This window comes from Rhipicephalus microplus, unplaced genomic scaffold (assembly GCF_043290135.1).
Source record: "Rhipicephalus microplus isolate Deutch F79 unplaced genomic scaffold, USDA_Rmic scaffold_419, whole genome shotgun sequence".
Lineage (NCBI taxonomy): Eukaryota > Metazoa > Arthropoda > Arachnida > Ixodida > Ixodidae > Rhipicephalus > Rhipicephalus microplus.
This window is the reverse complement of record NW_027464983.1, coordinates 20,001-32,500: the sequence shown is the minus strand read 5'-3', so window position 1 is coordinate 32,500 and position 12,500 is coordinate 20,001. Positions and strand designations below refer to the sequence as shown.

Genomic DNA, 12,500 nt, shown 5'->3' with positions numbered 1-12,500 from the left:
CCGCGCGGTAGGGGCTCGAGACAAAGCTCGGCCCTAAACCGCGCCAAGTACGGAAGGAACGGCGCGGAGAGGGCTCGAGACAAAGCTCGACCCTAAACCGCGCCAAGTACGGAGGGAACAGCGCGGCTAAGGGCTCGAAACAAACCCTAAACCGCGCCAAGTACGGAGGGAACAGCGCGGCTAAGGGCTCGAAACAAACCCTAAACCGCGCCAAGTACGGAAGGAACGGCGCGGAGAGGGCTCGAGACAAAGCTCGACCCTAAACCGCGCCAAGTACGGAGGGAACAGCGCGGCTAAGGGCTCGAAACAAACCCTGAACCGCGCCAAGTACGAAAGGAACGGCGCGCAGTAGGGGTTTAAAACAAAGCTGGTCCCAAAACCGCGCCAAGTACGAAAGGAACAGCGCGGTCGAGACTCGGAAGAAAAAGCTTTCAAAGTGTCGTAGCACGATGCACACTGCTGTTCGTGTGGAACAAACGTGACTACCGTGCTGTACGGTGGAGTTCTGTGCGCAAAAGCGGCGGGTGTGTTTCTAAGCACCACAGCGTTGTGTCAAAAAAGAGGTGCCTGAGAGAAACGCATGCGACTGCCGTGCTTTGCGGCATAGCACCGTGCGCAAAAACGGTGCGCATGCAAGAGGTGTCAGAGCTAGCGAACTTTTGCCACGAGCAACAGGTCACTAAAAGCCTATAGATGACGGTGTTGGAGGAAAAGAAAAATATCGAGAAAGCACTGCGGTGTGCCGTGCGTAGGGACGGGCGCGCGTGCCACATGCCGCCGAAATATGGGTGTCGGAGAAAACAGAGTGCCGCGCGTAACGAGGGGCGCGCGTGTTACAGAGAGATATGCCCAAACGCATGAAAGTGTACGCAGGTGTCCTAAGGCAGTTTTTTTTTTTTTCCTCATTTTGATGTCGCCCCGGCTGACGTGGTTTTCGTTTTTCCGTGCCGCCCCGGCTGACGCGGTTTTCGTTTTTCCGTGCCGCCCCGGCTGACGCAGTTTTTGCGCCGCCCCGGCTGACGCGGTTTTCGCGCCGCCCCGGCTGACGCGGTTCCGACTTTGCACTTTTTGGCTCACCCCGGCTGGCGGCCCACTCACTCGATCGCCAGGTCTGTTTGCCCCGGTGGTTCCACCGCCAGGCTTAAGCGCGAACTTTTTTTGTTTGTTTTCTTTTGATTAAGCGCAAGCTTTTTTCTTTGTTTTCTTTTGATTAAGCGCGGGCTTTTTTCTTTGTTTTTTTTGCATTCGCCCCGGCAGACGCGGTTTTTGCGCCGCCCCGGCTGACGCGGTTTTTGCCGCCCCGGCTGACGCAGTTCGGACTTAGCACTTTTCGGCTGTGCCTGGCTGGCGGCCCACTCACTCGATCGCCATGTCTGTTTGCCACAGTTTTCCCGGTGGTGCCGCACCCGGGCTCGCCCCGGCTGACGCGGTTTCGTGCCGCCCCGGCAGACGCGGTTTTCGCGCCGCCCCGGCTGACGCGGTTTCGTGCCGCCCCGGCAGACGCGGTTTTTTGCCGCCCCGGCAGACGCGTTTTTTTTTTCTTTCGCCCCGGCTGACGCAGTTTTCGCGCCGCCCCGGCAGACGCGGTTTTCGCGCCGCCCCGGCAGACGCGGTTTTTTGCGCCGCCCCGGCTGACGCAGTTCGGACTTGGCACTTTTTGGCTGAGCCTGGCTGGCGGCCCACTCACTCGATCGCCATGTCTGTTTGCCACAGTTTTCCCGGTGGTGCCGCACCCGGGCTCGCCCCGGCTGACGCAGTTTTCGCGCCGCCCCGGCTGACGCGGTTTCGTGCCGCCCCGGCAGACGCGGTTTTTTGCGCCGCCCCGGCTGACGCGGTTTTTTGCCGCCCCGGCTGACGCAGTTCGGACTTGGCACTTTTCGGCTGTGCCTGGCTGGCGGCCCACTCACTCGATCGCCATGTCTGTTTGCCACAGTTTTCCCGGTGGTGCCGCACCCGGGCTCGCCCCGGCAGACGCGTTTTTTTTTTTTCTTTCGCCCCGGCTGACGCAGTTTTCGCGCCGCCCCGGCTGACGCGGTTTCGTGCCGCCCCGGCAGACGCGGTTTTTTGCGCCGCCCCGGCTGACGCGGTTTTTGCCGCCCCGGCTGACGCAGTTCGGACTTAGCACTTTTTGGCTGAGCCTGGCTGGTGGCCCACTCACTCGATCGCCATGTCTGTTAGCCACAGTTTTCCCGGTGGTGCCGCACCCGGGCTCGCCCCGGCTGACGCAGTTTTCGCGCCGCCCCGGCTGACGCGGTTTCGTGCCGCCCCGGCAGACGCGGTTTTCGCGCCGCCCCGGCTGACGCGGTTTTTGCCGCCCCGGCTGACGCAGTTCGGACTTAGCACTTTTCGGCTGTGCCTGGCTGGCGGCCCACTCACTCGATCGCCATGTCTGTTTGCCACAGTTTTCCCGGTGGTGCCGCACCCGGGCTCGCCCCGGCTGACGCAGTTTTCGCGCCGCCCCGGCTGACGCGGTTTCGTGCCGCCCCGGCAGACGCGGTTTTCGCGCCGCCCCGGCTGACGCGGTTTCGTGCCGCCCCGGCAGACGCGGTTTTTTGCCGCCCCAGCTGACGCAGTTCGGACTTAGCACTTTTCGGCTGTGCCTGGCTGGCGGCCCACTCACTCGATCGCCATGTCTGTTTGCCACAGTTTTCCCGGTGGTGCCGCACCCGGGCTCGCCCCGGCAGACGCGTTTTTTTTTTTCTTTCGCCCCGGCTGACGCAGTTTTCGCGCCGCCCCGGCAGACGCGGTTTTCGCGCCGCCCCGGCAGACGCGGTTTTTTGCGCCGCCCCGGCTGACGCGGTTTTTTGCCGCCCCGGCTGACGCAGTTCGGACTTGGCACTTTTTGGCTGAGCCTGGCTGGCGGCCCACTCACTCGATCGCCATGTCTGTTTGCCACAGTTTTCCCGGTGGTGCCGCACCCGGGCTCGCCCCGGCTGACGCAGTTTTCGCGCCGCCCCGGCAGACGCGGTTTCGTGCCGCCCCGGCAGACGCGGTTTTTTGCGCCGCCCCGGCTGACGCGGTTTTTTGCCGCCCCGGCTGACACGGTTCGGACTTTGCACTTTTCGGCTGTGCCTGGCTGGCGGCCCACTCACTCGATCGCCATGTCTGTTTGCCACAGTTTTCCCGGTGGTGCCGCACCCGGGCTCGCCCCGGCAGACGCGTTTTTTTTTTTTTTCTTTCGCCCCGGCTGACGCAGTTTTCGCGCCGCCCCGGCTGACGCGGTTTCGTGCCGCCCCGGCAGACGCGGTTTTTTGCGCCGCCCCGGCTGACGTGGTTTTTGCCGCCCCGGCTGACGCAGTTCGGACTTTGCACTTTTTGGCTGAGCCTGGCTGGCGGCCCACTCACTCGATCGCCATGTCTGTTTGCCACAGTTTTCCCGGTGGTGCCGCACCCGGGCTCGCCCCGGCAGACGCGTTTTTTTTTTTTCCTTCGCCCCGGCAGACGTGGTTCCCCCCCCCCCCCCTCCGTCTTTCTTTTTGTTTTTTTTTTTCGCCGCGGCTGAAGTGGATTTTTCGGTGCCTCGACGCCCCGGTAGTCGCGGTTTTTCCGTTTCCGCACGGCCCCGGCTGACGCTGCTCGGTCACAGTCGCCTTTTGTGGTGATTGCAGACTTCTTGAGCGCGGGTGTTTTTTTTTTTTGTTGTTGTTGTTGTTTTATTACGCATTCGCTCCAGCAGACGCTGTTTAGACTTTTTGTTTCCTCTTTTATCCTGCGACGAGGTGACGAGGTTTATTCGGTGCCCCGCCGCCCCGGCTGAAGTGATTTTTCCTGTCCCGTGCCGCCCCGGCTGACGCGGTTGGGACTTCGCGTTTGTTCGGCCGCCACGGGTTTTGGCGCACTCGCTCGGTTGCTTGTTGTTGCCACTTGTTGCGAACCCAGGTTTCTTGAGCGAGCGCGGGCGTTTTTTCTTCCTTTCTTTCTTTGTTCTATGTGTTAGCGAATCGGCCTTTAATATCACACGAGGACTCACAACCAACAATTTTCAGTTTGAAGTGTAAAAAATCTGCAGGTGTTGACGTAACTGACTTGCCCCGTACCCTTGAGTACATCCATGAAGTTCTCGTAGTACTACTAAATCGCATTATTCCAAGTGGAGAAATTCCCATAAACTTGCAAACCTCTACACGAAAATCGGTGCGCGTGATAAAGTTGAAAATTATCGTCCGATATCAAATGTGCCTTCTATAACACAAATTCTAGGAAAAAAAAAAAAAAAACACTTGTTCGCCGTTTTCTGCGCCGTGACTGGCAGCACTCCGGCGAAGCGAAACGGGGTCGATTCGAGCACGATATCGGCGTCTTTCGACGTGCTCGCCGGCGACCGTCGCACGAGTACGTCGCACGAGCGCGTCTGCCGGGGCGCCGTTTGCGAAGCCGACGCAAAAGTGGGAACCGCCGCTCGGATGATCGCCGCTTTCGGCAGAGTGAGTGTTGGCACTCCGGGGAAGCGAAACAGCGTGAATGCGCCCACGAAATCGGCGTATTTTGAAGTGCCCGCCGGCGACCGTCGCACGAGTACGGTAAACCGCGTCAGCCGGGGCGTAGTTCGGGACGCCGACGAAAAAGTGGGAAGCGCAACTCGGATCTTCGCCGTTTTTGCAGGAGTGAGTGGCGGCCCTCCTGCGAGACCAAGAAGCATCGATTCGTGCACGAATTCGGCGCCTTTCGACGTGATCGCCGGCGACCGTCGCTCGAGTAGGGCAAACCGCGTCTGCCGGGGCGGGCTTCGGGACGCCGATGCGAAAGTGGGAAACGCTGCTCGGATGTTCGCCGTTTTTGGCCGAGTGAGTGCTGGCACACGGGCGAAGCCAAACGGGGCCGATTACGGCACGATATCGGCGTCTTTCGACGTGCCCGCCGGCGACCGTCGCACGAGTACGGTAAACCGCGTCAGCCCGGGCGGAGTTCGGGACGCCGATGCGAAAGTGGAGAACGCCGCTCGGATCTTCGCCGTTTTTGGAGGAGTGAGTGGCGGCACTCCGGAGAAGCCAGGGAGCGCCAATTAGCGCACGATATCGGCGTCTTTCGACGCGCTCGCCGGCGACCGTCGCACGAGTAGGGCAAACCGCGTCTGCCGGGGCGGGGTTTACGACGCCGACGCAAAAGTGGGAACCGCCGCTCGGATGTTGGCCGTTTTTGGCAGAGTGAGTGCTGGCACTCCGGCGACGCGAAAGAGCGCGAATGCGCCCACGAAAGTGGCGTATTTGGACGTGCGTGACGGCGACCGCTGCAGGAGTACGAAAAACCACGTCAGCCGGGGCGAGCGACACACGGCGGTCTGGGTGCTTATCGCTGCTATTATAGGGGCACCCCGGCAGACGCAGAAAAAAAAAAAAAAATTTTCGACCTTCTTTTTTGCTGGTCGAGCTCGGGTAACCCAGGTCGCAATGGGAGCCGCGCACGAAAGCGGCGTCGCGAGACGCGTTCGCGGTCGCTAGTCGCACGAGCTCGGCAACCGCGTCAGCCGGCGCGGAGTTCGGGATGCCGACGGCTAAGTGGGTACCGCTGCTCGGATGTTCGCCGTTTTTGGCCGAGTGAGTGCTGGCACTCCGGTGAAGCCAAGGAGCGCCAATTCGTGCACGATATCGGCGTCTTTCGACGTGCCCGCCGGCCACCGCCGCACGAGTACGGCAAACCGCGTCTGCCGGGGCGGGGTTCGCGACGCGTACGCAATAGTGGGAACCGTCGCTCGGATGTTCGTCGTCTTTGGCCGAGCGAGTGCTGGCACTCCGGCGAAGCGAAACGGGGCCGATTCGGGCACGATATCGGCGTATTTCGACGTGCTCGCCGGCGACCGTCGCACGAGTACGGCAAAGCGCGTCTGCCGGGGCGAGGTTTGCGACGCCGACGAAAAAGTGGGAAGCGCCGCTCGGATCTTCGCCGTTTTTGCAGGAGTGAGTGGCGGCCCTCCTGCGAGACCAAGAAGCATCGACTCGCGCACGATATCGGTGTCTTTCGACGTGCCCGCCGGCCACCGCCGCACGAGTACGGCAAACCGCGTATGCCGGGGCGGGGTTGGCGACGCCGACGCAAAAGTGGGAACCGCCACTAGGATGTTCGCCGTTTTTGGCAGAGTGAGTGCTGGCACTCCGGCGAAGCGAAAGAGCGCGAATGCGCCCACGAAAGTGGCGTGTTTGGACGTGCTTGACGACGACCACCGCAGGAAAACGAAAAACCACGTCAGCCGGGGCGAGCGACCCATGGCGGTCTGGGTGCTTATCGCTGCTATTATAGGGGCACCCCGGCAGACGCAAAAAAAAAAAAAAAATTTTTTTCGACATTCTTTTTTGCTCGTCGACCTCGGGTGACCCAGGTCGCAGTGGGAGCCGCGCACGAAAGCGGCGTCGCGAGACGGCTTCGCGGTCGCTAGTCGCACGAGCTCGGCAACCGCGTCTGCCGGGGCGGAGTTCGGGACGCCGACGGCTAAGTGGGAACCGCCGCTCGGATGTTCGCCGTTTGTGGCCGAGTGAGTGCTGGCACTCCGGCGAAGCCAAACGGGGCCGATTCCGGCACGATATCGGCGTCTTTCTACGTGCTCGCCGGCGACCGTCGCACGAGTACGGCAAAGTGCGTCTGCCGGGGCGGGGTTTGCGACGCGTACGCAATAGTGAGAACCGTCGCTCGGATGTTCGTCGTCTTTCGCCGAGCCAGTGCTGGCAATCCGGCGAAGCCGAACGGAGCCGATTCGGGCACGATATCGGCGTCTTTCCACGTGCTCGCCGGCGACCGTCGCACGAGTACGGTAAACCGCGTCAGCCGGGGCGGAGTTCGGGACGCCGATGCGAAAGTGGGAAGCGCCGCTCGGATCTTCGCCGTTTTTGGAGGAGTCAGTGGCGGCACTCCGGTGAAGCCAAGGTGCGCCAATTCGCGCACGATATCGGCGTCTTTCGACGTGCCCGCCGGCCACCGTCGCACGAGTACGGCAAACCTCGTCTGCCGGGGCGGGGTTTGCGACGCCGACGCAAAAGTGGGAACCGCCGCTCGGATGTTCGCCGTTTTTGGCAGAGTGAGTGCTGGCACTCCGGCGAAGCGAAAGAGCGCGAATGCGCCCACGAAAGTGGCGTGTTTGGACGTGCTTGACGACGACCACCGCAGGAAAACGAAAAACCACGTCAGCCGGGGCGAGCGACCCATGGCGGTCTGGGTGCTTATCGCTGCTATTATAGGGGCACCCCGGCAGACGCAAAAAAAAAAAAAATTTTTTTCGACATTCTTTTTTGCTCGTCGACCTCGGGTGACCCAGGTCGCAGTGGGAGCCGCGCACGAAAGCGGCGTCGCGAGACGGCTTCGCGGTCGCTAGTCGCACGAGCTCGGCAACCGCGTCTGCCGGGGCGGAGTTCGGGACGCCGACGGCTAAGTGGGAACCGCCGCTCGGATGTTCGCCGTTTGTGGCCGAGTGAGTGCTGGCACTCCGGCGAAGCCAAACGGGGCCGATTCCGGCACGATATCGGCGTCTTTCTACGTGCTCGCCGGCGACCGTCGCACGAGTACGGCAAAGTGCGTCTGCCGGGGCGGGGTTTGCGACGCGTACGCAATAGTGAGAACCGTCGCTCGGATGTTCGTCGTCTTTCGCCGAGCCAGTGCTGGCACTCCGGCGAAGCCGAACGGAGCCGATTCGGGCACGATATCGGCGTCTTTCCACGTGCTCGCCGGCGACCGTCGCACGAGTACGGTAAACCGCGTCAGCCGGGGCGGAGTTCGGGACGCCGATGCGAAAGTGGGAAGCGCCGCTCGGATCTTCGCCGTTTTTGGAGGAGTCAGTGGCGGCACTCCGGTGAAGCCAAGGTGCGCCAATTCGCGCACGATATCGGCGTCTTTCGACGTGCCCGCCGGCCACCGTCGCACGAGTACGGCAAACCTCGTCTGCCGGGGCGGGGTTTGCGACGCCGACGCAAAAGTGGGAACCGCCGCTCGGATGTTCGCCGTTTTTGGCAGAGTGAGTGCTGGCACTCCGGCGAAGCGAAAGAGCGTGAATGCGCCCACGAAAGTAGCGTATTTGGACGTGCTTGACGGCGACCGCCGCAGGAGTACGAAAAACCACGTCAGCCGGGGCGAGCGACCCACGGCGGTCTGGGTGCTTATCGCTGCTATTATAGGGGCACCCCGGCAGACGCAGAAAGAAAAAAAAAAATGGGGACATGGCGTGCGTCACCGTGCGGCTTCGCAGCGTTGCCGAAGTCGCCGAGCCCTTCGACTGAGCCGAACGGCGGACAGGGAACGTTGGTCGGCCGTTCTAACCTGTCGGTGCCACGCCGAGACGTCGTTAAGGAAAACCGCGTCGTGGGCCTCTACGACGCCGTCGAGTCGTTGTACGTTTGGTGTCCAGCGTGTCGGCGGCGAGTAGCGGACACGTCGTTCACGACTTCGGTCTTTCGCAGTCGACGCGAACTTGCGGAGAGTCGTGGTGCCTCACGTTTTCGGCAGAAACCGCGGCGGAATTTTCCCGTGCGTGCGCGCACGACCTCGGTGCTGTGCCGTCAGCGTAGTGTTGCACAAACTCGTGGCCTACCCAAGGTGCGGTACGTTTGCGGCCGTATCCTCGGTGGGAATTTCGTGAGTAGGGTCGCAAATTCTACGACCTCGGCGGGTTTGAGAGCGACGTAGACTTGTGGCACGCTCAACATGCCACACGTTTCGGGGCACACCCGCGGTGAAATTTTCTCGAGTACGCTCGTATTAGGGCCCAAGGAGGTCTGGGTACTTATCGCTGCTATTATGTGGGGGTTCTCGTGAGCGGCGTACGCGAAAGCGACCGGGTGTCTGATATGCGGCGGGCTTCGGCCTCGTCAAGCGTGTCCTCGGGTCTGCTCCAGGGGAATCCACGGCAGTCGTCTGCAGCCTCATCCGCTTGATGCGTTAGGGGCTGGTTGTCGGACGGTGCCGTTTTACCACGATATCGAGGTGTGTTCCGTGTCGTCCTCGGGCGATTCAGATGCGAAAGCGCCGAAGACGCGGGCGTGACCCGTCGTCTGGCGGCTTTGCAGTCTCGGCTCCGTTGCTAGTTCCGGCCGGTCCACCGACAGTGCAGCGGGCTTGGGCAACCCGCACGGCGCGACCGAGTCGATGCAACGAAAAAGAGCGAGCATGAACGTGCTTCTTGCCGCACGGCTCCCACTCGTCTTTCGGGAAGGTTGTGCCGTAGCGAGCTCGAACGCCGTCATCTCGGAGTGCAAAATAAGCGTGTTGGGGCGCCTGAAGGTGGCCTCCGCCGCACACAGACTGCGTCCGGCCCGCCGAGGGCGAGGACGGACGCGCAGTCGAACGATTACCTGGTTGATCCTGCCAGTAATCATATGCTTGTCTCAAAGATTAAGCCATGCATGTCTAAGTACATGCCGAAATAAGGCGAAACCGCGAATGGCTCATTAAATCAGTTATGGTTCCTTAGATCGTTTCTTCCTACTTGGATAACTGTGGCAATTCTAGAGCTAATACATGCAGTGAGCCTGGAGCCCTTTGGGTAACGGGTGCTTTTATTAGACCAAGATCGATCGGGTTTCGGCCCGTATTGTGTGGTGACTCTGGATAACTTTGTGCTGATCGCATGGCCACGAGCCGGCGACGTTTCTTTCAAGTGTCTGCCTTATCAACTTTCGATGGTAGGTTACTTGCTTACCATGGTTGTTACGGGTAACGGAGAATCAGGGTTCGATTCCGGAGAGGGAGCCTGAGAAACGGCTACCACATCCAAGGAAGGCAGCAGGCGCGCAAATTACCCACTCCCGGCACGGGGAGGTAGTGACGAAAAATAACAATACGGGACTCTTTTGAGGCCCCGTAATTGAAATGAGTACACTCTAAATCCTTTAACGAGGATCAATTGGAGGGCAAGTCTGGTGCCAGCAGCCGCGGTAATTCCAGCTCCAATAGCGTATACTAAAGCTGCTGCGGTTAAAAAGCTCGTAGTTGGATCTCAGTTCCAGACGAGTAGTGCATCTACCCGATGCGACGGCTCGGACTGAACATCATGCCGGTTCTTTCTTGGTGCACTTCATTGTGTGCCTCGAGATGGCCGGTGCTTTTACTTTGAAAAAATTAGAGTGCTCAACGCAGGCGAGTCGCCTGAATAAACTTGCATGGAATAATAGAACAAGACCTCGTTTCTGTTCTGTTGGTTTTTGGAATACGAGGTAATGATTAAGAGGGACGGACGGGGGCATTCGTATTGCGGCGCTAGAGGTGAAATTCTTGGACCGTCGCAAGACGAACTACTGCGAAAGCATTTGCCAAGAATGTTTTCATTGATCAAGAACGAAAGTCAGAGGTTCGAAGGCGATCAGATACCGCCCTAGTTCTGACCATAAACGATGCCAACCAGCGATCCGCCTGAGTTACTCAAATGACTCGGCGGGCAGCTTCCGGGAAACCAAAGTATTTGGGTTCCGGGGGAAGTATGGTTGCAAAGCTGAAACTTAAAGGAATTGACGGAAGGGCACCACCAGGAGTGGAGCCTGCGGCTTAATTTGACTCAACACGGGAAAACTTACCCGGCCCGGACACTGGGAGGATTGACAGATTGAGAGCTCTTTCTTGATTCGGTGGATGGTGGTGCATGGCCGTTCTTAGTTGGTGGAGCGATTTGTCTGGTTAATTCCGATAACGAACGAGACTCTAGCCTATTAAATAGGTGCGGGGTTCCCAGCACCTTACAACCTTCTTAGAGGGACAAGCGGCTCCTAGCCGCACGAAACAGAGCAATAACAGGTCTGTGATGCCCTTAGATGTCCGGGGCCGCACGCGCGCTACACTGAAGGAAGCAGCGTGTCTTTATCCCTGTCTGAAAAGACTGGGTAACCCGTGGAACTTCTTTCGTGATTGGGATAGGGGCTTGCAATTGTTCCCCTTGAACGAGGAATTCCCAGTAAGCGCGAGTCATAAGCTCGCGTTGATTACGTCCCTGCCCTTTGTACACACCGCCCGTCGCTACTACCGATTGAATGATTTAGTGAGGTCTTCGGACCGATGTCCGGCGCGGCCTTTCGGTTGCGCCGGTCTGTTGGAAAGATGACCAAACTTGATCATTTAGAGGAAGTAAAAGTCGTAACAAGGTTTCCGTAGGTGAACCTGCGGAAGGATCATTAACGGATTGTGAAGGGTGAGCGCCTCAGCTGCGTCTGCGCCCGACACTTTCTGCCGCTGACCCCGTTTGGACGCGGGGTCGGCTTTTCCCCACGGGGCTGCCTGAATGTGGAGCGGCACCCCGTGACAAATTGTTGCGCCCAGCGGACGCCAACACCGCGACCTTGGACGGTCGGCCAGGTGGCGGACGCGGGTACAAACGGCGCAACGCACTCATAGGTCGGCTTTCGACCCGCCACTGCACCGTGGCTCGAAGCGCTCGAAATGCGCGACCCGACCGCTGCGGGACCGCCTAGTACTGTAAACAGGAGCGGCGGAGCGCGAACGGCGAGTCGTGGTTACGTCGGTAGAAGGCGAGGCTGCGCGTTCCCGAAACGCCAGCCGAGTGCCCTCCCGACCGTTCGAGCGTGCAAGAACGAGACCCGACAATCGCGCGGCGACTGCCAAGTACGAGAGGAACGGCACAAGCGTCGGCGGTCGGTCAAGGAACTGGCGATGTGACGGGTCCGCTGTGCACCAGTGCATACCGTCCCGCCGTCCGCGGCAAGCGCCTCCGCGTCCTCGGGTGACGGAGGCTGCCGGTCGGTTCTTGCAGGCGAGGGATCTCGCTGGCACCGGTTCGCGTTGACGCGCGGCCGGTCATGGCACGGCGATGCGACGGCCGAGGTGCGCAGTACTCGATGGAGGAACCGCACGCTCCGATGACCGTCCCGCCCTCCGCGGCGTATGCGTACCGACCGTAATGGTTGCAGCAGCGCCGGCCGGCTTTTGAATTCGCCACACGAAACACGGTGCGAGATCGCGGTTAGGGGAGCGTCGACGTTGCCAGGCGTTTTGCTTGCTGCCGAGGGAAAGGCGGCACGGCCACGTCGCGCTCGTCGCGATTAGCGGGTCTGCGCGCTTTGGGAAGGTGCCGCAACGACTTGCCGAAAGAGGAAGCACGGAAGAACGAGGGACTTGGACGTCCCGACAATTGAACGCACTTGCGGCCAGGCCCTTGCTGGCTTCGTTCTTCCGCCTCGAGTAGGCTCGTACGCGGCTCCGGCGCCGAAAGTGGTCCTTGGCACCGACTTCGGTGGACGTGGGAAGTGCCGCGCAAGTACGGCGCGCCTGGCTCCACCTGTTGGCTAAAGTAGGCAGCCGGATCGGCATTTTGGTGTGCGGTGGCAAACCGTGGATGCGAAAAAAGCTTGTGCGATTTCGTGGAACAAAAAGCGGGGGTCCCCCTTTTTATGCGGAGGAGACCGACCCGCCCGCCGTGGTGAACCGCGACGCCACGGTAAAAACGGGAGAGGCTTGTCGATGGGACCGTGCATCCCGCGCTCCACGGAGGCCGGGAGGCGGCCGCCCGAGGAAATGTGTAGCCGTCGAGGCCCGCATCTGCGTGCACTCTTATCCAAATGGGTGTACCGCAGGCATTT

At 60.5% G+C, this 12,500-nt stretch overlaps 1 non-coding gene across 1 annotated transcript; it reads left to right on the top strand.

The window, feature by feature from the left end:
* Nucleotides 1-9,266: 9,266 nt before the first annotated feature.
* On the top strand, nt 9,267-11,081 carry LOC142794409 (small subunit ribosomal RNA). Its single transcript, XR_012892316.1, has one exon. It is a non-coding gene; the product is annotated as a small subunit ribosomal RNA (ribosomal RNA).
* The last annotated feature ends 1,419 nt before the right edge of the window (nt 11,082-12,500 follow it).